The sequence below is a fragment of the Panthera tigris genome, chromosome B4 (genome assembly GCF_018350195.1).
Source record: "Panthera tigris isolate Pti1 chromosome B4, P.tigris_Pti1_mat1.1, whole genome shotgun sequence".
Classification (NCBI taxonomy): Eukaryota; Metazoa; Chordata; class Mammalia; order Carnivora; family Felidae; genus Panthera; species Panthera tigris.
Window position 1 is genome coordinate 64,605,892 of NC_056666.1, and position 25,951 is coordinate 64,631,842.

Sequence of the window (25,951 nt, forward strand, 5' to 3'; positions counted from 1 at the left end):
TAGAAACTCATTTACTTAGAGGCTCCCCATGAGCAGTCCTTCTTCTGTTCTGATTCATATCTTTGGGAATATTCCAACAAGTATATTTCAAAATCTCAACACACAAGAAGAACTCTTTTTTTTTTTTTTAATTTTAAAAGCACTATTCACCTTATCATTACTAGCAACCAGAAGACTTTTTTTATCCCCAACAAATCTTCTCTTCAAGGGGAATTCTGAAAGGCAAAACATTTTATATATTTTCATGTATACTGTATATCCCTTTATGTCTATTGCTTAAAGGATTTTAACAAGTGTTCTGGTGTTGTAGAAAAGTCTGCCAGAGGGTCGCCTGGGTGGCTCAGTCGGCTGGGCGTTCAACTTCGGCTCAGGTCATGATCTCACGGCTTATGAGTTCAAGCCCCATATCGGGCTCTGTGCTGATAGCCCAGAGACCAGAGCCTGGAGCCTGCTTCGGATTCTGTCTCCCTCTCTCTCTGCCCTTCACCCACTCACACTCTGTCTCTCTCTCTTTCAAAAATAAATAAACATTAAAAAAAATAAAGTCTGACAGAAAGTGTTAAAAAGTGTACCTTTTTCATTAAAAAAACTCCAATAAGCTTAAAGCTTATCATGTGGTGGTGTTATATGTTTATGTGTCTAGTGTTTTGTTTTGTTTTTGACATGAAATGTGTTCAGGCTGTATATATCTTTGATTTCAGTACAACATGTCTGATTTTCTTGTATTCTGAAAACTCTCCTTGAAAGTAGAAATATGCTAATTTGTAAATATTATACTGCAAGTATTTTAGCTACATCAAATTGTTTTAGAACTGAGGCAGAGTATGGGGCGCATGGGTGGCTCAGTAGGTTAAGCATCTGACTTAGGCTCAGGTCATGATCTCACAGCTCATGGGTTTGAGCTCCATGTCAGGCTCTGTGCTGGCAGCTTGGAGCCTGTAATCTGCTTCAGATTCTGTCTCCCTCTGTCTGCCTCTCCTCTGCTCACATTCTCTCACTCTCTCTCTGTCTCAAAAAATAAACACTAAAAAAAAAACTGAGGCAGAGTGTACAATAATAAATACACGGTAGGAAATAAGCTAACGCATATGGATTTTTCTTTAAGTATCAGTGTCAATTCTGATCAGGTCATGTCTTTAACAACTTCCAGTGATCTCAGAATAAAGTTTGAACTTCTTACCTTATTTATGAGGGCCTCAATGACATGGCCCTCATAAGCAAAGCCCTCATGGTCCATAAAACAGAGGCTATGGAGGACATACCATCTTCTGTTTTTTGCTGCAGCCATATTGTACTTTTTCAGCTCTTTGAAACCACATGCACCCTCAACTCCAGGTTCTTTCTTAACTCTGTTCCTTCTCTCTGGAATAGTATGTCTCATCTCCCCCACTATAGATTGGTTGGTATTTTTGCCATGTCCTGCTTTAATACCTACATGTTTCCACATTACTTTGATTTCCTGTTTACTTTTCTTTATCCTCTGATGTCTGGAATAAGCTTTGTTAGGACAGGAACCACCTCCTGCTCACTAAATATTCCATCTCCACAGCCCTGCACAGGGCCTGCAACATGCAACATAATAGGTATTGAAGAACTACGTTTTCCATGTTGAGTGAGAACTAATGGGAAGATGAAAAAAGAAATACTAAATTGAACAAAGTCTTCACCCTTAAGGAATTTGCCATCCAATCAGAAATGGCAAATATACACTGAACTATACTACAAGACTCTACAGAACAAGGTAAGTGCCACAGGAGAGAAGAAAAGTACTGCGAAAGTAAAAAGGAAACAAAACCATATCCAAATGAGAGCTATTAGAAAGGGCTTCAGGCCTTGAGGAAAGGGAAGAGTAAGGTTTCAGTGTGTAGAGATGCAAGTGGAAAAGCCTGGAGCATGTCAGGAAATGCCAAATAATTTGTTGTTGTTGGAGTGAAGGGTATGCACAGGGAAGATATGGAGGACAAGACTGGAGAGGATTCTTAGGGCTACATTTGAGGGCCTTGAAGTCTAAGCAGAAGGATACATCTTTTTTTTTTTCAATATATGAAATTTATTGTCAAATTGGTTTCCATACAACACCCAGTGCTCATCCCAAAAGGTGCCCTCCTCAATACCCATCACCCACCCTCCCCTCCCTCCCACCCCCCATCAACCCTCAGTTTGTTCTCAGTTTTTAAGAGTCTCTTATGCTTTGGCTCTCTCCCACTCTAACCTCTTTTTTTTTTCCTTCCCCTCCCCCCATGGGTTTCTGTTAAGTTTCTCAGGAAGAAGGATACATCTTTAACTTAGTTACCAAAGAAACTTTCGAGGGTATTTGAGCATACCAAGTATTGGATCATTCTTTCATGCTTTGTTGCTACCAAGTTATGGTACATCTCTCAGGGTGATTTTAAAGTAAAAGACTTATAATAGTGATATGTGCTCCACATTTCTTTGATCACCACGTTGATTCCCTGATCTCTTCCCTAATAAGGAGTAATAGTTCGGGATCAAACAAAAAAAAGTATAGTTTATAAATGTTTGACTTCTCTGGTTTTAGTCTTAGACTTTGTAAAATAATAACAAATTTATTGTAAAACAATTGGTGAACTATTGTGTGTAGATAATTCTCGATAACTTATTAAATAAGGTAATTCAATAAAATTTTAAGTTGTTTTGATGGTATCATTTAGACTAAGCTCCATTATTTTATTTTATTTTAATATGAAATTTATTGTCAAATTGGTTTCTATACAACCCATAAGAGACTCTTAAAAACTGAGAATAAACTGAAGGTTGATGGGGGTTGGGAGGGAGGGGAAAGTGGGTGATGGGCATCGAGGAGGGCACCTTTTGGGATGAGCACTGAGTGTCGTATGGAAACCAATAAGCTCCATTATTTTAAATTTCAATATGGTAACTGGACTTTTAACATTTCTCTTTTTTTAATTAAATTAAAAAAATTTCTTTAAATGTGTATTTATGAAATGAAAATTTGGAAACTAAGAAACAAAGAAAAGAGTGAGTATATAATTATATATGCATAAAGGCACATTTGACAACAAATAAAATGATGTTTTAAAAATGTAATAATGTTGAGGGGCACCTGGGTGGTTCAGTCAGTTGAGTATCCAGCTCTTAGTTTCAGCTCAGATCATGATCTCATGGTTCATGAGTTCTTGCCCTACGTGGGTCTCTGTGCAAGCATCATGGAGCCTGCTTGGGATTGTCTTTCTCTCTCTCTGCCCCTCCCCCCCTCACTCATGCGCTCTCTCTCTCTCTCTCTCTCTCTCTCTCTCTCAAAATAAATAAATAAACTTAAAAAATATATTTAAAAAAATTACCCCGGACTTATTTCTCAAAGTTCTGGTGGCTATAAGTCCAGGATGAAGAGGAGCAGGCTCTGTAATCTCATGGTCAGGTTTCTGGTAAATACTCTCTTCCTCGGGGACCATCTTCTCTGTGTCCCACACCTCAGCAGGGGCAAGGGACCTCTCTGACCCCTTATTATAAGGGGACTATTCCCGCTTATGAGGGCTCCACTCTCATGAACTAGTCACTTCTCAAATGCCCAACCTCTAAATACCATCACATTGGAATTAGGGTTTCAACATATGAATTTTGGGAGACACAAACATTCAGTCCTTTGTACTTTTCTCTTTCAGACACAAATTCCCAGAAATTAGCTCAGGGTATGGAATACCAGTAAATTTTGTAAAATTATAGATTGTCTTCAGTTTTAGCTAATAATTGTTTACTTACAACTTTCATTTATGCCAGAGGTTAAGATCGTGATGAACATTTTATACTCTTAAGAACAATTCCTAGTATCTTTTAAGATGATTGACATTCAGTGTTTTTTGAACTTTAGAGATTTAAAAAAATGTGTTTAATACCTGTACATTCTTGGCACACATTGCATGGGTGCCAATATGACCCATTACAGTATTTTGAGGGAAGAAACTGATGTTTGATGAATTCTGTGTCTGACACTGTCCTAAACTTTTTCACATATATGTGAGCCAATTTTATTTTGAAATTAAGAGATGTTAAGTAAAATGGTCAAGTATTTATAGATATTATTTGTTGTTAACAATAAGGATTTAAGGATTTAAACTCAGGGGTATCTGAGTTTAATTTACATAAATTATAGTAGGAGTGGTGATGGGCTTCCCAGACAAGGTGGTATTTTACCTGGGATATAATGGTACAGTAGAACTTTGCTACATACAAAAGGGCTCAAGGGAACTTCTAGATTGAGAGAAATTATATCCTTGGTGTCTCTCTCACTTCTTCTACTTTCTATCCCTCATTCTAGTACCCATTGGTGACTGTATTTTGAGATGGCAAAAGTATACGTCTGACATTCTTCAAATTTTCTCTAGAGTGAGTCCAAGCTTCTCTGATTTTCTCTACCTGATTAACCTCATCCTTATAAAACCCTATGAATGAAAATAAACTAATATGAGAAAAAGAAAATTCTATGTCATAAAGATAATATTTTCAAATATTTTTGGAGTGTAGTCTCACACTCTTATTGTTAACCAGGTTGCATGTAAGTGTTAGATTGGGGTCACAATGAGTTAAGAACTTCAGGACATCACAGAAATGTAAATCCTTCCAAACAGCTAGAGCAGCCTAAGGATTTTCAATTCAGGCAGCCATCTCTTCATTCTTTGAAGATTATGGCATCAATAAAAATTATATACAAAGCCATGAAAAATGGTTCTTTGGAGATATGTCCTTTGCCAGAAATCAATTTTGCTCATCAGAATGTCTCTGACTGCTATCATAAAAGATAAAAATCTTAGGGTGAGAAGAGAACTTAGGAGGTCATCTTTGTATTCTGATAGGACCACATCTAATCCTGTTTTGAAATATGATACTGTTTTGATTAGACCCTCCCAGGAAAAGAGATGATACAGGTTTTTCATGTGCCCAATTAATGTCGAATAGTCTCCTAGGTAAAAAACCTTTCTATCTAGTTTATATTATCCTTGTTTCTTAGTAGAAATTGAGGGTTTATCCTTGCTTTCCTCCTCCATCCCTCAATTAGATGCCCTTTATATCTTTGAAGAAGATTATTAATCCCTAAACTTTAATTTCCATTTTAAATAGTCCTGGTTTTCAGAATATTTCCTCATAGACATTATTTTTCTGCTTTTTAAACATCTTCTTTAATTAGTAATAAGCCATTTCCAAATTTCACACATTATTCTTTGTCCATAATGCCCAGAAAAATGTATATGACCCTAGATGGTTATATGTAAAGAGTTGAAGGATTTGGACCTTTGCAGAGGGAAATAAAAAGGAAAACTTATGATTTTACCACCAATAACTACAATTTTATGCACTGAAAGTATTAAAAAGAATGACAAGTGGCAGTCATGAGAGGCAAAAACCAAGGCAAAATGTCATAAATAAACACCAATTTCATGTAGAAGAGTGTGCAGGAAATCGGGGTGGGAAGGAGGAAACCAGGACTTTTCACAGCCCTTGCCTCAATCTGGGCATAATCCTCAGGTATAATGTGCTTCACTGACCTGAGTGCTTCTAGTACAGAAAATGAACACAAGTCCCCCATGAGGTCCACTTGCTACCTATCAGCGTGATCATAACCCAACCAACTCTGGGTGTCACAAGAAACGTATGTCCAGTCCCCTACACTCCACTCCATGTTGTGTGCTACGGTGTTATGCTTGTTTACAAACCTCATTATCTTCCTGTTTAGGGGTCATTCTGTTATTTATAGCCACACCTGCAGTCACCTAGCCCCCACACAGGGTTTGTGCCTGTGGTTTTTCCTATCTCTATGTGTAGCCATAACTCACTTATTAATTAAATTGCACAAAACTTTTCATACTAGAGAATTCAGACATAACAAATGAACATAATGGGCAGAGTACATAATTTCTAAGTGAATGAGTGGATTAGAATGGGGGTAATGTTGAGTTACTGCTTCCAGTGTGGGGACAAGTTGACAGCAAGAATAATCATATAGCAAAGAACATTTAATTAACAGAAGAGAAAAACAACTAAATATAAAGAACCCCACAGGAAATTAACCCTTGAACAACACAGGGGTTAGAGGTGCCAATTTCTGTGCAGTAAAAAATCTGGGTATATCTTTTGACTCCCCCAGACTTCACTACTAATAACCTACTGTTGACCAGAAGCTTTACCCAGAACATCAACAGTTGATTAACACATATTTTGTATATTATCACACACTGCATTCTTACAATAAAGCTAGAGAAAAGAAATTGTTACTAAGAAAATCGTAAGGAAAATACATTTATGGTAATATCTCGTAAAAAAAAAAAAGTCTACTAACAGGCAGAACTCCTGACAGTCCTGAGTTTGTCTTTTGTTTCCACAGTGTTTGGACAGAACAGACCCTAGGACACCCTTTCTTCCAATCTCTGGCCACCCTCCAACTTCCCTTCTAGTCACAACCTTCAGAACCATCTTCTCAGCTACTCTTTGCCCCAAGGACAAGCCAACACTGGTTTTTGAGCTCCAGATTTATCAGAATTATTCCACCTAGGTGGAGGCTGCAGTCATCTGCCTGCTCAACACACATTTGTGGGCCTCCTACAATTTGTGGCTCTGGAGGGTATGAACCACTTCTTCCTGAGTTGGCTGGGGAGAAGTATGAGGGTTCCCAGCATCTTTTGATGATGCAAAACTAGCATGCATTTATGTCTTCTTAAAGGACAAGCAGAATCTGTCCCAAGATGTGTGGGGCTGAATCCCAGATGCTGTAGGAGCCCCCATTGTCCTGAAAAAGAGCCTTAAGTAGCCCCTTCTGGAGCTGCAGGACGGGTTCTACTGACAGAGACACCCAGCTCCTCCCTTCCTGCAGAACTGCTTCCCAGGTGAGGAGGTGAAACTCAGCAAGAGGATGTGCCCACCTGACTCACCTCAGCAGGCTGGACCCTCCTGGGTCCAGGGCGCTGTTGTCTTCCAGATGCTCCCTCGCAAGGATGACTAGGAGCTCAGCAGCCTCAAAGGGCCCCCTCAGGCCTCCCCCTGGGGCCAGGGCTTCTGCCTGAGCCTCTCCCTGCATCCACTAGCCAGCTTTTTAGCTACCCAGGAGCCTTCTCCCGAGGTGTGGGTGAAGGGGAAACAATGAAGCTTTTTGTAGAAAAAAAAAATCTGTGTATAAGTGGACCTGTGCAGTTCAAACCTGTGTTGTTCAAGGATCAACTGTAATGAGTAAAATACGTTCTATCCCAGTGGGTTGTGACAGGACAGTATTTGAAAAATAGATTCTCATTCTCCATTCACCCTTATTTTATCTTCTTTGGGTTTTCTGACTTTCAAGGTGTTCTTTACTCAGCTGATGGAAAAAAAGAGCAAGCTTGGAATAGTGGAGTGCAGTGTTTTGTTTTGTTTTGTTTTTTCTTTAAGAGAGAGAGTGACACATACATGTAAGTCAGGGAGGGGCAGAGAGAGTGGAAGGGAGGGAGAGAGAGAAAGAGACAGAGAATCCTAAGCAGGCTCCATGTCATCAGCACAGAGCCCAACATGGGGATCAAACTCACAAACCGGGAGATCATGACCTGAACCAAAATCAAGAGTTGGATGCTTAACTGACTGAGCCACTCCAGGCACCCCTGGAGTCCAGTGGTTCTTACAGGGTGACCCAAAACAACAGCAGCAACACTTGGGAACTTGTTTGAAATGCAGATACTCTAACCTCAACCCACAACTAACGAATCAGACTTGGGTTTTACCTGCAATGTGTGCTTTAATAATTATCTCTAGGTGATTCTGATTCTGCTCAAGTTTGAGAACTCCTGATGAAGCAGATCCCTCTTTAGGACTGAGATGCTTATTCCTACCTTAGCTCCTGGGAATGTAGATTATCCATGGCTCTAGGAGTTGCCTGTGACCAAAAGGAGCAGCCTTGTCCAAGGTGAAGTCCCTCTCTTATCCAATGACTTGCTGGTGAGAGGGCTTGAAGCTCAGCCTTTTCTTTAATTTAGGGCATCTCTGAAGAGATGCACCTGTTTCTGAGCTTTCTGTCAGATCAGCTGTGGCCTCTGTTACACCTGCCTCCTGTTGAACTCTTCCTTTACTCAATCCCGCTCCCCTTTGATACTTAAGAGACATTATTCCTGAGAGCACCCCCCACATATCCATCTTAGTGCCTGTTTCCTGAGGAACCTGAAGCCTCTTGGCTTTCACATTGTTGGAAGCGATCATGGAGAAGATGTGACCTTCAGTTGACCCTTGAGCTGGACCTAGGAATCAGGGGCTCCTCACTCCCTCCCTCCTTCCTTGGAATGTACATTCCACATACTATTTCCACACTAGAAGCAGCTTCAGTGGCACAGTCTTGACAGAGTGATGTGTTGTTAAGATCATGTAGATGGTATAATGTGACTGAATTGTGTTAAAGCTGCTGTGTAAACCTTCAAGATTCTGGAAGGCTGGTGTGGCAATCTACTCATCTTACCAGTCTTGTAAGTTCCCTTGCTTATTAAATCTGCCACCTACCAATCTGGGGTGGTCTGCCTCTTCCTCGGGGCTCTCCTTTCCTTCTGTGTACGGGGGCCAGTTTCGAATTTCACCCAGGGAACTTCTGAAATTGTAAAATAACAGGTGTTCCAAAAGTCCACATATTTGTGTGGGAGTGGAGAGGAGTCCACCAATTAAAAAACAAACAAAACACAAATATCTGTGAGGAACAACTGAGGGTCCAGGAGTTTCTGCTAAGCCAGCAAGGAGAGAGCCCAAGGCAAGGTGACAAGTGTATGATAATGGTAGACCTGACTGAGAAGGACCCCATACCCACCTTACTGGGAAGATGTCTCCAAGGGCCCTGGGGAAGATACAGCAGGGTCACATCTAGGGATCTGGGAACTTGGTTAGCCTTGTGGAAATTCCCATGGCCTCAAGTATGTCACTGATGGAATAGAGAGAGCTAAGTTCCTGCAGGGACCAGACAGAAACAAGGAACATTGTTGGACAACCTGGATAGATTGACAAGGAAGATGGGATGACATACATCTGTGTAAGTACTTTTGTGGTCACATGACATTGAAAATTGGATTAAGCGCCCCCCCCCACCATCAACCACCAAAGGATGTGCACTATAAGAATCCACTTTTCACTGGGCATTGTATGTCACTTGACAAAAGGAGAAAAATGTATGGAGTCTGTGTTTCTTTTCCCATGTCAAGATGTGATACAAAAGATTAAATAAATTGTTAAAAACTAAATTTATAATTTTTTACACCTAATCATGAACTAAGATTTCTATCCCCAGCACAAAGTGGAGACTATATTTTTTGTTACATAAAGTATATTAAAAAGAACCAAACAGGGCACCCGGATGGCTCAGTCAGTTAAGCATCCAACTTTGGTTCAGGTCATGATCTCACCACTTGTGGGTTTGAGCCCTGTGTTAGGCTCGGTGCTGACAGCTCAAAGCCTGTTTCAGATTCTGTGTCTCCCTCTCTCTCTCTCTGCCCCTCCCACTCCCCCACTCACACACACTCTCTCTCTCTCTCTCAAAAATAAATTAAACATGAAAAACAATTAAAAAAACCCAACAACTCCCTGTCCAATAACTCAGAGCACAGAAGCTTGCAATGGGCAACAACAGATGATTCCATTTCAGCTGATCTCTGCTGAGGCGTGTACAGTAGTTAACAGATTCGGAGAGAGAATGACAGTTGAGGAAAACTCTGCTCTTTATGGAACTTTGAGCAACTGTGAACACAGACCAATTTCAGAGTTCTTAGATAATGGCAGTTTTTATACAGAGGTCAGCCAGAGATGGACTAAAGTGGATTATAAGAATAAGGGCTGATCTGATCTAGAAAAGATTGTCTTTTTATGGTTTTCACAAATATTTCAGTGAGGAGAAATTAGTTATCGATAGGGCATGTTCTCTTGATGTGGGCATATGATTATACTGTGATGAGTAAGAGCTACATTTATTGAGTGCTTACCATGTGCTGGGCACTAGTCTTGAGTTTAAAGCGTGTTTCAACTACTGCTAATGAGGGTTCTCTGAATCAGGTGGACTCACCTGTCAGGTGTAGTCACTGCAGTGATGCTCAAATTAAGTAGACCTTTTAAGCTTCCTCTTTACAGTATAGAACCTGAATATGTATGGTGAATTCCTAGTCATTTAAAAAATTGTATTGATAAGTTAAATGAGCATAAAAATTCTACTGTGAAGGAGAAAGAATTTAGAACCCAAAGCTTGTGGTGACTTGCCATAGTTATAAATGTTATTAAATGTACATTTAATTCATAACTATGTTAAAATAAAACCTTATGAATCTATGAATCATTGCTTTTATAATATTCTACAGGATTCATTTTCCCAAATTTCAAATCTTTATTACTTCAACTTTTGAATTAAAAAAAAATATATTGCCTAAAGAAATATATATATTCTAGCATTTGGCCATTGTTTAGGGACTGACAATCTGTTCTGTTTTCTATTCTCCTGCTTAGAATATGGACATTGAACACCTTGTTAATCTCGTTCAGAGAACAGGGTGAAAGGGAACAACAATCCCTAACTTGAAAATGTGTACTTTATTATCATTTTGCATGTTTTCCCATGCTTTGTTTAGCAGGTTAAATAAGAGTTGATAATAATGTATTATTATTTTAAATCATAATAAGGTTCTTGTTATTAGGACCTTCAGTCCTTGTCATTTTTATTTATTACTGACATTTTGTTTGTCCCTTTGTTTTGGTGTTCAGTTTTATAAACTACTTCAAGTTAGAAATCCTAACTAAGACGGATTCTACAAGAAGATACTTTCAGTTACTGTTTCTCTTCTCCCATTTTTAGTAGGTTTTTAATTTTTTTTTAATGTTTTATTTATTTTTGAGACAGGGAGAGACAGAGCATGAACAGGAGAGGGTCAGAGAGAAGGAGACACAGAATCTGAAACAGGCTCCAGGCTCTGAGCTGTCAGCACAGAGCCCAACACAGGGCTCGAACTCACGGACTGAGAGATCATGACCTGAGCCGAAGTCGGCCGCTTAACCGACTGAGCCACCCAGGCACCCCTTTAGTAGGTTTTATATAAGGCTAAGTCAAACAATATTCTTTATTATGACTTTTGGTTCTGTGAGACTCCTAGAGAGTCTCCTCTAGCTTCTATAGACTAGCTTCTATTTTTTCACTTATAAAATAAATTCCCACCGTCTACTGACTATATACTATATACAGTTGGCAAATTATAACTGGTGGATATAAATTGTGCAGAGGAAGAGCAACTCCTTTGCTTTTCTGGCCTGCAAAGGTGTTGTTTTGACTATATTTTACTTGTAAGTTAACCTGGGTTAACCTATTTGAGACAAAAATGTCTTTATTATTATAATTAGGTCTGTTAGCTGCCTATCAAAATCTGGTCTCCCTTTTTTCCCAGTTTAAGTTCTTGACAATGGAATGTGAACAGAGGTGATGGGGCTGCTTGTGGGCCATATCCCCTCCTCACAGACATGCTGCCATTCAGTCTCTTCCACGCCCATGAAAACCCCTGAGGGACCCCTGAGAACCAAGATCCTGAGAACCTGGGTCCTTGAATGAGTTTATAAAGCAGAGCCACCAGCATGACTTTTCTGAAATGTGATAGAGAAATTTATTTCCTTTTTTCCCTTTGCCACTGTATTTTTTGGTCTCCTCGACATAGTTTTAACTTAATATATTTCCCATCTGGCAATAACACTTCTTAAATATTATAGTGATTTTCTGAACTTGATGTTTTCATTGTTTCTACAAGACAAATTAGGCATTCTTGAAGTCCTATTCTTGTTTCAAGCACCATAGATGGACAGTTAAGCATATTGGGATAAAATAAATCAATCACCCCCAAAATATTTACTACTTTCCTATTATATCTTTATCACTGTATTCAATTCTTGGGACTATAAATGTCTACATGACATCATTCCTGCTTATGTTGATGGGAAATGTTTTCACTCATATTATAAGCTTGTTTTATATATGTTTTAGGTGATCTTTTTACTGAAAATGTTGTTTGACCTCACTGTGTACTAGTGACATGGTACGGACAAAAATGAAGACTAAAACGTGGTTACTTGCCTCAAAGAATTCACAGAAGGAAAACAGTATTTAAATATACATTGTAATTTGCTTTTGATAAATGCTGACCTCTTTGAACTTCACTACAACTGAGAAAATAGATTTTATCATACTTTTTGGTAGATGATGAAGTGGAGACTTAATAACAGATCATGATAAAGATAATAACTCTACTAATTGACCACCTACTAGTAGATCCTGTGATTCCTTCTTGGGCCAAACTCTGCTGGGAGTGGGTGCAGTCAGTACAAACCCCCAGATGATCTGGTGGGCCCTGAGAGAAGCAAGGGCATGTCGTGCCTGTTTCCTGATGGAGCCCAAGGAAACGGCAAGACCTGGGGGATAGTTTTACAAAATTTCACATGTCCTGGTGAGAGGCAAGGGTAGTAGAGTGATTCCCAAGCAAGGAAGCTGGGTCTATTGTGGCACCAGGGTGACATAAGAGCAGAAGACTGATTTCAGTGTGCCAGAGAGAAGTGTGAAAGTGACAGAGGGCATTAACTTCTTAATTTCCCTTATGCCAGTTTGGTGTGGGTAGTTTCATGGTGACTCCCCTGCACCTGAAGTAATAGATGGAGCTCAATCCTGGACGTGCTTTTGGACAGGAATGAGACCTAAGAAGCTGCAGTCTGTATCAGCTGACACCTGAGATACTTCTGTGTGGACAAGACTAGAGGTCCACACAGAAGCCAGAGGAGCAAGCTGCTCACCCTGATCTGATTCCTTCCTCTCTCAATGCCCTGCTGCCATGTGAGGCCAAGTCCCCACTCCTGTGCCACCAAGGTAAAAGAGATCCCCTCTGGATTGACTGGGAGTAAGTTTCTGCCACCCATTAGAATAGGCTTCTTATTATGAAGACTATATCATTTATAGTTCAGATACGGGTACTTTTAAAAAAACTTTAAGTACTCTCTACACCCAACATGGAGCTTGAACTCACTACCCTGAGATCAAGAGTCACATGCTCTTCTGACTGAACCAGCCGGGCACCCCCAAATAAGGACACTTTTGAAGGTGAAAAAGGGAACTCTTGGTAATTAATCCAGATTAGCATATGTAAAGTGGGACGAGAGCAAATTGTGAAAACGGTTACTTTCCTCTTATAAAAAGAATTAGGATGAGTTACACAAAAAAACAAACAAGTTCTATTTCTTGCACACGCGAAAATACAGACTAAAATTCACACCCAACACAAAAGGCAATGCTTACACCAGAATCTGACTTTGCAGATCACAGAAATATGTAAGGAAGATGACTTTCCTTCTTTCCACATTCTACACTTTTGAAAATATGAGGTAGGGGCATCTATACTCTCTTTCACTTTTTGCTAACTCCTCCATGTACAAAGAGGAATGATTTATCTCTTGGTGAGATGGCAAGGATTTGTCATCATGTGTTCATTTACTGCTGACAGTGAAATACAGAGGTAAGCATCCCTTGAACAATATGACCTATCTTACATCTCTCACTGAGTGAAAACACTGGAATTTTCTTTCTTCTCCTGCCATTTCTCTGTCTCCAAACCGACACCTACTTGGGCAGGCTCTGTTCCTGTAAAGAGGGCACGGGCAATTTGGGGTGGCTGGTCCAGTTTTGCAGAAAATGAGTGAGAAGCTTAATTTTGAACGCAGGTCCAAGCCATAGTCTCTATTGCATCTCTACTGGTAGAAAAGCAGGTATTTTAATTCCTATCTGGCATCTGTGTGCATTCCTTAATTTGTTTCAAACTAATTAGGGGAAGAGATTTGTCTAGCCCTTTAGAGACATAACACACCGCAACAGTATGCCTTGAATGATTTAGATTATGATTCAGGTGAGAGATGTTCTACTGGAGACAGTTATTATATGCTTTGCTTGGGATCCAGATGCCTTCCAGAACTTTTATGCCTCAAGCTATGCTTAAATAGAATTTTAACTTTTGTTAAACAGGACACCTTTTAGGAATTGATCCTACTACTTGGCAATAGATTAATGTAATATGGCCTTGCATTACTTAGGGCTTTCGGTTTATTTTCTGGTTGTAGATACCGGGTGGGGGCGGGGGAGAGACTATTTCTTCCCTCGTTCCCGAAAATTTCTTCCGATTTAGAGAACTCGGTTTAGAGAACTCTTCTAGTTTCGGCAATTTAGGGGCAATGCTGGCCTCGCTCCACCCCTTTCACCCTGTCCCAGAAATACAGAAGGTCCCACCTACATGTGGTATCACTTTCGGAGGTTTCAATTACCTGTGGTCAGCGCTGGTCAGGAGGAAGACGATCCTCCATCTGGAATCCGCAGAAGGTCAGGAGTAGCCTGAGGCTACGTCACACGCCTGCGTCATTCCCCTGACGTCATCTTATCACGCAGGCATTTTATCATCTCACATCAGCTCGAGAAGGGTGAGTACAGCACAATGAGACATTTTGAGAGAGAGAGAGACATGTAACTTTTATTATAGTATATTGTTCTAATTGTTTTATTTTATTACTAGTGATTGTTAATCTCTTACTGTGTGTAATTTAGAAATTGAACTTTATTATAGGTATGTATTTATAGGATAAAACAGCATATAGGGTGCGATACTATCCGCGGTTTCAGGCATCCACTGGGGGTCTTGGAACGGATCCCCCATAGATAAGGGGCGACTACTATAACATATAAATTTGGGAAGGATCAAGTGAGCATGCACAGTTCAGCCCCCTTTCTTTTCTCTTATAATAAGGCTGTCTTCATGGAGGGGTTCTCTTCTGCCCCTCTGTGCTGCTCTTATCCAGGAATGCCTGTGATTGGATAAGGGAAATCTGCCTGGCCGTGGGTTCAATTAGCAAGGCTATGTAGCTCTTGTATTAAGCTGTGAAGTGGCCTTTGATATACTTCTTTACAATAAAAGGCTGATATTTTGATATCATTTGATCAGCTATCTGTTTTACTCCTTTTATTTCTTTATGTGTATTGGGCCACCTCCATGTTCTGACAGTGGAGTGATGATTTTTGGGTTGTGAGTGAACTAACTTGTGGACATATTTGGGTATTTGCATAAAGTAAAAATTATTTGTGTGGTATTTCTTAGGAATACCTAAGCATTGCCAGCAGATAGCTATGCGTCATTAAAGAGGTCTTTATTATCCCCTGCAGGGATGCTAGGGTTGACAGGCTATTTTGAGTGAAATAGGTAATTTAGGCAATTATAAAACTCAGAAAAAGAAAAGGTGTTACTTCTTGCAATTAAGTCATGTTTGTGTCTACGTCCACCTGGTTTTCTCCTTTTTGCTTTTTTCCTTCTTCACAGCTGAGCTTAGTGATTCCTTCAGGCCTTCGTAAACAGGGAGGATCCTGGAGGTTCTGGATGTTCTGAATGAGAGAGCCCTTTCTTACTCTCTTCTGGTAGGCACTGTTATCTCACCTGGCCTTTTCTCAGTAATAAGAGCTACTATTTTGGAGGGTCTGTAATGTTCTAAGACTTTGAATAAGTTATTTAATTTTATCATCATGACAATGGTATTTTTACTAAAGAAGAAACTGAGATCCTGAGAAGTTATATGGCCACAAGACAGAAGCAGAACTTGAAATTAAATCTCTCAAATTCTGAGATTCATACTTGGATGATATGTAGGAGAAAGTAATCAGATTAAAAATATTCGTTATCTGACCTCTGTAGGTATATGTGGGGAAACAAAACCTGTTATGAGTGTTCTCTAATTAACTGGTAGTGGAGTTTGCAATATTGGTCTGAAACTTCTTTAAATGGATAGATCTGGAGTAACACTTTTTGATCAAGAGCATAAACTGCGCTGAGAGACTGTGTCACCATGAACGTTGTCCAGGGGAAGGGCTTTGACTATCTTTTTGCTTAGTTCAGATCCTTTACATTAAACACAACAATATCCATAATATTACTACATAACATAGCAGATGGCATAGTGTTGTAAATATTTTAATAGGGTCACCTGAGGCAGTGGTAGTTGGCTATGGCAAACACTGATTTGAAAAATCTGAGCTGTCAAAGCAAATTCTTGAAAGTAAAGTCCCATTTTAGCATTCATGATATGGAAAAAGATAAGACAGTGTTCACTGTCAACACAATTAAATTTTGATCCTGAGATGGAATTCTGTAAACATGTTTGCTTGCATGGATCTAAGAAAATACATTTCACCCTTGAGGAATTTTTACTTCTCTTGAACATCTCATTATTGTTTTCTCTGTTGTCTTAAGGAGGTCAATCTTAGAGCTTTGTGTAGAATGATGTTTCCTGCTTTATTGCATTCTGCCATACTTAAAGTAACACAATGAACCTGGAATTCTGACCAGCAGGTTGGAGAGTAGCTCAAATGAATCTGCAGAGGGAATTCTGGCAAGGACAACTGGCATACATAAACCTGGCAGTTGGGCTCCTGTTGTATTTTATTGTATTAATAGTTAATTAATCCTTTTTTCTCTGAAATAGCTTTATATCCTGGAGGTATTAGCGCTTGTTAATGAAATCTCTTATGGCATAGGACAGAGCTGGAAATAAAGGATTTTAGGCAACTAGCCCTCATTTGTGGCTTCATCAGAAATATTGGCCTCTAAAACCTAGCACAGATCTGGCAGGTGAGGTGCTCAAAAACATTTTGAATGATGAATGTAATAGTCCTGTATTCTTACTGAGTACATATAGGATTCCATACCTGTGCTAAACCTTTTGCAATATAATTGTGTTTAAAATAGACATACCTTTCAGCAAAATTCCTTGTGTGTGGTGCTACTGCAAACATGTACCTTGCTTTATAAAATAAGTGAGTTTCTAAATTTAAAGAATATATTAAGCACATACCACAGGCCAGAACTTGTCTTCCCTTAAGCTTTGGCAAATAAGTGATGATGCTCTTATTCTTCCACTAAGTACATGGTGACTCAGACAAGTTAAGTAATTTATCTAGGATCACAGGCTTGTAAGGATTCACTCTGGATCTTTTTCACTGTAGTTTTAGTACATCTAGCCATCTTTCAAATGAGTGGGAGAACTCGAAAATAAAGGATTTTTTGTAGTAAAATAGTCCTTATAGGGAACACACTTAAAAATAATGCACATTATCCTTCTATGTCTTTTGTAAATTTGATTTTTGTATGTTAATTTAAAGTATATAGAAATATCAGTGTTATTTTCAAAACATATATTGTATATATGTTTCATATTCAGCCTTGTATATGTTTGGTGCTTTATGCATATTATTTTATTTAATTTTTATACTCATATAAAAATTAGTATATTATTCTCATTACAATAGGGGAAAATAAAAGAACAGTGAGGTTAAATTACTTGTCCAAGGATATATAACTGAGAAATTGGAAAACTGTGATTTTCTAACCTAAATTTCCTTAAATCTTACAGGTTCCTAGACCTATTATAGACATTTCTAGAAGAATATAAATATTGCCTGACTAAAACTTAAGTCACAATAATTGCCAAATTTTATTATAACATTAGAGGGAAATATCACATTGTTTTAAATAGTCTCTTTTTGTCATTAAATATAACACTAACAATTTTGAGTTTTCAAATAAACTGAATTTTACAGAAAATTTGCATCCTTTTAAACAGATATTGTCTCGATGTTTCTTCAGCCATTACAATCTAATAATCAAATAAAACATAATTTTCTCAGATGACAGAAAGATAGGAACATACGTAACATTATCATTGTGACTTTTTTTATTGCTGAACTTGTTGAGGAAAAACATTTCTACTAATAAATTCTTATAAGAGTATTTACTTCTTTCACCAAACTCTTCACAATGAGACTTGAGAGATGGGTGACTAATATTCTGATTTTTTTTTTTTAAGCCGGTCATAGGAGTTCTGAGGATTGCTTGATGCAGGGATTAAAATTGCTATTATCCTGCAGGCACATCCTGGGTGCAGAGGTGACTTACCTCTTGTTGTCTAGTCTGCTTAGTGAGTGGTGTGGAATAAGAAAGTCAATACATTAGCAACAGAGGGTTCAGAATGGATATTGCTTGCTTGATCGGCTGTGCAGGCTGATACCTCGCTTGAATAACTACACAGGGAAGGGGGACTGCTGGTGTTGTACAGGTTGTGGTAAAGAGAGGGAGACCCAGAGTAGCTTGGGGAAACAAGCCATCTTCCATCAGGATCCAGTCCTCATGTCTAATTATTTTCCCGTAGGCTTTTGGCATATAATATGTTAACCCGTTTTCTCTTGTAGGCAGTTACCCCAGTTTACAAGTGTGTGCACAGATATACTCAAAGATATGAAAGTGAAATAAACACGGAGTCAACGCTCAGAATTCCAGAACTGCTTCATTTTTCTTTATAAATTTTAATTCTTATTATTTCAAAATCTGTTTCAAAGGATGTTTGGTGTAAGAACAGTGAAGCAGTAAATAAAATGTGGTATAGACTCCTGAAATCTATCTACCCCAAATCAATCTCACTTTCCAGAGGAAATGACTTATAGAACAGACAGATATTTCAAGACATTTTCCTATAAAATATTTTGTTATTATTTTATCTGATTTTTTTTTCCTATAAAAAGGGACCATGACATCTTTCCATAGGACTGTATCATTTTAAAGCAATTGCTGTTTAGGAAAAAAACAAAAAACCAAAACAAAACAATCTGTAACTTTGGACAATTCTTGGCTTATAATTTTTGGATGTTAAGTTCTTAATTAGGACTCTTTTGGCTGTGAGGAAAGAAAATTCAATTTCTAATACTTAAACATGGATTTTTATTGACTCGCAAAATTGAAAAGTCCATGAGTAGAGGTGGCTTCAAGTTTGCTTGATCTTGGGGAATCAAATGACAATACTGTACTTCTCTCATTTATTTGATCTTTTAGTACCACTTCCTCTTTGTTGGTTACATTCTCTGGTAGGTCTAGCCTCATCGTGACAAGAGGGCTGCAGCAACCCTCATCTTGAGTTCACTTAGCTTCAAATGCAGTAGTGAAAAACATCCATTTCCAGAATTGAATCTTATTGGTTCTGATTGATTTGAGGAGTCACATACCTGTTTGTATTAGTGGCCTACTATAACAGACTGGATGGCTTGAGCAACAGGAATTTATTTTCTCTCATTTCTGGAAGCTAAAAGTCCAAGTTCAAGGAGTTAGCAGATTTGGCTTCTTCTGAGGCCTCTCTCTTGGCTTGCAATTGGCCAGTTTTTCTCTGTGTCTTCCCATGGTCGTCTCTCTGTGTTTTTGTGTTCTAATCTCCTCTTTTTATAAGGACACAAGTCATATTGGAATGAGGACCACCCTAATGACTTTATTTAATCTTATTTACTTTTTTTAGATATTTACTCTTTCCAAATACAGTCACATTCTGAGTTACTAGGGGTTAGGACTTCACTATATGACTTTGCTGGGGATGGGGACAGGATACAATTCAGCTCATAACATCATTCCTGTGTAACCACTGGCACATTCCTACATAACCATGTGCCCATCCTAGGTCAAATACCACATTTAGATCTAGCAGGATGGTCAAAGGACTGAAAGTAGGGAGGAGTGAAATCCCTTAAGTGAAAACTAGCCACTGTCATCAACATGATGGTGAATGAATGGTATCTATTCCAAAAGCCAACAAGTGTCCATTTCACTAAGAAAATGCAGGTTAAAATTATAATATTAGTGGCAGCTATTTTGTTAATAAACTAATAATAAAGAATTAGCTAGGGGCGCCTGGGTGGCTCAGTCGGTTAAGCGGCCGACTTCAGCTCAGATCATGATCTTGCGGTCCGTGAGTTCGAGCCCCGCGTCGGGCTCTGTGCAGACAGCTCAGAGCCTGGAGCCTGTTTCAGATTCTGTGTCTCCTGTCTCTGGCCCTCCCCCATTCATGCTCTGTCTCTCTCTGTCTCAAAAATAAATAAACGTTAAAAAAATTTTTTTAAAAAAGAAAAAAAAGAAAAAAAAGAATTAGCTAATAAAGAAGGAAATAGATTCTTGAATTAAACTTCACATGTTTACTTCAGGGGAAAGAAAAACATTATCTTTCTTAAGGAAGAAGTAGTAGCTTCATCAAAAACACTTTCTATGAAAAAAAATGGTAACCTGAGAATAGGATGTTTAAGTAACTGAACATTTTTGGCTAGAAAAAAAGTAATAGCTAATATGGGGCTTTCTATAATAGGACATAGCCTTGTTTGATTTTTTAATTTTCAGAAATAAAAAGTGATTTTTTTTTCTCCACAGAATGTTTTTGCAATTCTTCATCTACAAAACAAAACAAGCAAAAAACTCCCTAATACTCAGAGAAAGGAATATTTGTCCTAAAATTAGGAAAGAACTGTATATAATACCCAAAGATCATGGCAAGCAGGACAATATATTTGCCCCCAAATTGAAGATGATATCAGGAGCCATTATTTCTTTCATGTGGTAGAATGAGGAATCAATGCAAAGTGCAGGTAATGCTTTAATTAGTGCACGTCTCTTTAATACATTGTGGCAAGTGAACCTGGCGATGAGGAGAAATCACATGGTGAGGTTCACACACTGTGAGCGAACCAATCACTGAGGCAAGGTGATGATGTATCACTTGACCTAAGACTGGTTTATATGCTCTACCCCTGGTTTGGGGTTTGAGCTTCACAAAAAACAATATGGATTGGTGTGAGGAAAAAAATGAATTAATTCTATTGTCAGCAAAAGAGGGGACAGATCTTGGGGGGAGGGGGATGCAAACAATAAGTATGCATTATATTCCCTAGAAAGATAATAAAGATGATTGAAGACTAAGGCACACCTAGTGAAATTATTAAATGTTAAATGTTAAAGTAGGAATAATAGAAATATAAACACAGAAGAATTAATTAATTTAAGAGACTTTGTATGCAAGAGAACAGATGAAAAATATTTCCAGAATTTGGAGGAAGAATAGATTTCACCCACAGAAGGTACATCCAGCCAAATTGTCATTAATATGTCAAGGCAACAGAAAGATATTTCTAAATATACAAAGACTCTTCAACTCTATATCCTATGTAGCCTACATGAAAAATCTACTTGAATGCATACTCTATTCAAGCAAAAGATTGAAACTGTGGAAAGAAAATCCTGGTGGTAAAAATTAATTTTTAAAAACATAATTACTACAGTTAAAATTTTTAAATCGTAGTTACAAAATTAACTTTTATGATTATAACTCTTGAACAAAGCCATATAGTGAAATAATTAATAATTATTAATCAGTTATAGTTTGCCAGGGAAAATGTTCCAGGACTTGTCACCAAAACTGGAAGAAAAAGGGAGGGAGAGGTGGTAAAATTAAACACATTTTTGCACTGTTCATAGTGACGGTAAATAACAAAGCATCTATCTATCTATCTATCTATATATATATATATACACGACTTTAGAAAACAGGAGATCAAAAGAAATAACAATTGTAGCCAGAGATTTTTATTTTATTTGTTTATAAGTTTTAATTCCAATTAGTTAATGTACAGTGTTATATTAGTTTCAAGTGTATAATATAGTGATTCAACACTTGCATACAACACTTAGCAGCTCATTTCAAGTTCATTCCTTAATCCCCATCACCATTTAACCCATTCTCCCATGCTCTGGTAACCTCTCTGATACTATCAGTTTGTTCTTTATAGCTAAGAATCTGTTTCTTTGTTTGTCTCTCTCTTTTCTTCCCTATCCTCATTTGTTTTGTTTCTTGAGTTCCACCTATGAGTGAAATCATATGGTATTTGTCTTTCTCTGACTGTCTTATTTCAGTTAGCATTATACTCTCTAGCTCTATCCATGTTGTTGCAAATGGCAAGATTCATTCTTTTTTATGGCTGAATGGTACTGTTGACATCAGCCATAGCAACTGATGGCAACTTTATGGCTGATATATATATGATATCTCTCTCTCTCTCTCCCTCTCTCTCTCTCTCTCCCTCCCTCTCTCTCTCCCTCCCCCTCCCCCCCCTCTCTTTATATATATATATATATATATATATATATATATATAATTTATATATATATATATATACATATAATCTCTATATCACTTCTTCTTTATCCATTCATCAAACAATGGACACTTGGGCTGTTCCATACTTTGGCTATTGTAAAAAATGCTGTTCTAAACATCAGGGTATGTATATCCCTTTGAATTAGTCTTTTTGTATTCGGGTAGATCTATTTTTAACTTTTGGAGGAACCTCCATACTGTTTTCCACAGTGGCAGCACCAGTTTGCATTCCTATCAACAGTGGAGGAAGATTCCTCTTTCTCCAAATCCTCACCAACACTTGTTTCTTGTGTTGTTGATTTTAGCCATTCTGACAGTTGTGAGGTGATAGCTCATTGTAGTTTTGATTTGCATTTACCTGATGGTAAGTGAGGGTGAGCGTCTTTTCAGGCTGTTAGCCATCTGCATGTCTTCTTTGGAGAAATATTTGTTCATGTCTTCTGGCCATTTTTTTAACTGGATTATTTGTTTTTTGGGTGTTGAGTTGTGTAAGTTCTTTATATAATTTGGATGCTGTTTATCAAATATGTCATTTATAAATATCTTCTCCCATTCTGTATGTTGCCTTTTAGTTTTGTTGATTGTTTCCTTCATTGTGCAGAAGATTTTTATTTTGATAAAGTCCCAAGAGTTTTGTTTCCCTTGCCTTAGGAGATAGATCTAGAAAAAAGTTGCTATGGCTGATGTCAAAGAGGTTATTGCCTGTGTTCTCTTCTAGAATTTTTATGCTTTGAGGTCTCACATTTAGGTCTTTATTTTTGTTTGTGATATAAGAAAGTGGTCCAGTTTCATTCTTTTGCATGTTGCTGTTTTATCATTTGTTGAAAAGACTGTCTTTTTTCCATTGGATATTCTTTCCTGCTTTGTTGAAGATTAGTTAACCATATAATTGTGGGTTTATTTCTGGGTTTGCTATCTTGTTCTACTGATCTATGTGTCTATTTTCGTACCAGTACCATATTGCTTTCATTACGATAGTTTTATAATATAACTTGAGTCTGGAATTGTGATGTGTCCAGCTTTGCTTTTCTCTTTCAAGATTGCTTTGGCTATTCAGGGTCTTTTGTGGCTTTAGGATTGTTTGTTCTAGTTCTGTGAAAAATTTTGTTAGTATTTTAATAGCGATTGTATTGAATTTGCAAATTGCTTTGCATAGTGTAGACATTTTAACAATATTTGTTCTTTTAGTACATGAACATGGAATGTTTTTCCATTTCTTTGTGTCATCTTCAATTTCTTTCATCAGTGTTTTATAGTTTTTGTAGTACAGGTCTTCCACCTCTTTCATTAGGTTTATTCTTAGGTATCTTACTATTTTTGGTGCAATTGTAAATGGAATTATTTTCTTAATTTTTCTACCTGCTGCTTCATTATTGGTGTATAGAAATGCAACAGATTTATCTACATTGATTTTGTATCCTGTGACTTTAGTGAATTCACTTATTGGTTGTAGCAGTTTTTGGTGGAGTCTTTTGGGTTTTCTATATATATATAGTGTCTAGTCATCTGCAAATAGTGAAAGTTTTACTTCTTTTTTACCAATTTGGATGCCTTTTATTTCTTTGTGTTGTCTGATTGCTGTGGCTAGAACTTCCAGTATTATGTTGAATAAAAGTGGTGAAAATGGACATCCTTGTCTTATTCCTGACCTTAGGGGAAAAACTCTTGATTTTTCTCCATTAAAGATTATGTTAGCTATGGGTTTTTCATAGATGGCCTTTATAATGTTGAGGTATGTTCCCTCTACACCTACTTTGTTGAGAGTTTTTATCATGAATGGATGTTGTACTTTGTCAAATTTTTTTCTGCATCTATGGAAGTGATCATATGGTTCTTATTTCTTTTATTGATGAAATGTATCACGTTGATTTATTTGTGAATATTGAACCACCCATGCAACCCAGGAATAAATCCCACTTGATGTGGTGAATTATTTTTTTAAATGTATTGGATTTATGAATCCAACAATGTAAATGTATGTTTGCTAGTATTTTTTTTTTTTTTTAAAGTTTTTTATTTATTTTTGGGACAGAGAGAGACAGAGCATGAACGGGGGAGGGGCAGAGAGAGAGGGAGACACAGAATCGGAAACAGGCTCCAGGCTCCGAGCCGTCAGCCCAGAACCTGACGCGGGGCTCGAACTCACAGACCGCGAGATCGTGACCTGGCTGAAGTCGGACGCTTAACCGACTGCGCCACCCAGGCGCCCCCTGTTTGCTAGTATTTTGTTGAGGACTTTTATATCTATGTTCACCAGAAATATTGGCCTATAGTTTTTTGTGGTGGATTTATCTGATATTGGTATTAGGGTAATGCTGGCCTCATAGAATGAATTTGAAAATTTTCTTTCCTTTTCTGTGCTTTGGAATAGTTTGAGAAGAATAGATATTAACTCCTCTTTAAATGTTTGGTAAAATTCACCTGTGAAGCCATCTGGTTCTGGACTTTTTTTGGGAGTTTATTGATGACTGATTCAGTTTTTTAATGATTATTGATTTGTTCAAAATATCTATTTATTCATCTTTCAGTTTTTGTATTTTATATATTTCTAGGAATTTATCCATTTCTTCTAGGTTGTCCAATTTGTTGGCATATAGTTTTTCATAATATTCTCTTATAATTGTTTGTATTTCTGTGGTGTTAATTCTCCTCTCTCATTTGTGGGCTTTTTATTATTTTTTTTTGAGTCCTTTCTTTTTTGTCTTGATAAGTCTTACCCAGATATTTTTCATATTTCTTTCACCCTGAACATATTGAGAAATCCACAATCCAATAACGAAGGAGATAGTATTCCTAATAATTAATAGAGATGCTATAAAAATTTATATACTATTGAGGCTCTACCTTTTCAAAACTCCCCTGAACCCACAAAGGAAATCTCAATAAATTCCAGAAAGTAGAAAAGCAATTTAGTAAATCTTTGAATTTCTGAAAGTAAACTAGTAAAACCAGATATACCTAGCAAAAGAAAAAACAAATGAAACAGTAACTTTTGGGGCACCTGGGGGGCTCATTCGGTTAAGTGTCTGACTCTTGATTTCAACTCAGGTCATGATCTCACAGTTTGTGGTGCTGACAGTGTGGAGCCTACTGGGGATTCTCTCTCTTTCTCTCTCTACCCCTTCCCTGCTTGCTCTCTCTCTCTCTCTCTCTCTCTCTCAAAATAAATAAATAAACTAAAAAGAAAAGAAAGAAACAATAGCTTTCATTTAACCAACTGTTGGGTCAAATAGAAAATAAAACCTGAAGTTGCAGAATCTTTCCTCTCACAAGATTGAGAATACTATATACAACAACTTAAGGAAAAGAAAATGAAAATAATTAAGCATTCAGTATAGGAAGTTGAACAAATACATCCAAGGAAAGCTAAAGAAAGAAATGAATCAATAATGATAAAAACATAAATCAAAGCATAAATTAGAAATAGAAAAAAATAGTAGAATTGATATAAGGCAGTTAAACAATAGTAACAAAACCCAGTCAAATGGGTAACTTCCCACTTACCTTCATCAAGGGTGTAGCTAGGAAGAGATGAAAACACAAATACATAGATTTAAGGCTGAGAAGGAATGATCCACCAGTAGAGAAATAATTAATAGAGTTACAATAAACAGTTTTCAAAAATCTATGCTAATAAATAAGAAAACTCCTTAAATGGACGATTTTCCAGAAGATATGTTACCTGAATTAACTCCTTAAAGGGATGGAAAGATATAAATGTCTAATAACCATGAAGGAAATTAGTTGTCAAAGAGCCAGTGCCTTCTGCTAGGAATTTATCCAAGGGATACAGGAGTACTGATGCATAGGGGCACCTGTACCCCAATGTTTATAGCAGCACTCTCAACAATAGCCAAATTATGGAAAGAGCCTAAATGTCCATCAACTGATGAATGGATAAAGAAATTGTGGTTTATATACACAATGGAAT

General features: G+C 37.6%; 1 protein-coding gene across 2 annotated transcripts in view; it reads right to left on the minus strand.

Annotated features, from left to right (window-relative positions):
- The window catches only part of PKP2 (plakophilin 2), a 259,830-nt gene extending 245,463 nt beyond the window's left edge, over window positions 1-14,367 (minus strand). Inside the window, exon 1 of one of the 2 annotated variants that reach the window (XM_042992091.1) lies at window positions 14,290-14,367. The gene's annotated coding sequence lies outside the window, so the exon portion shown is untranslated. The remainder of the gene's footprint in view (window positions 1-14,289) is intronic. The other variant, XM_042992092.1, reaches the window with a different exon arrangement.
- Window positions 14,368-25,951: the final 11,584 nt, after the last annotated feature.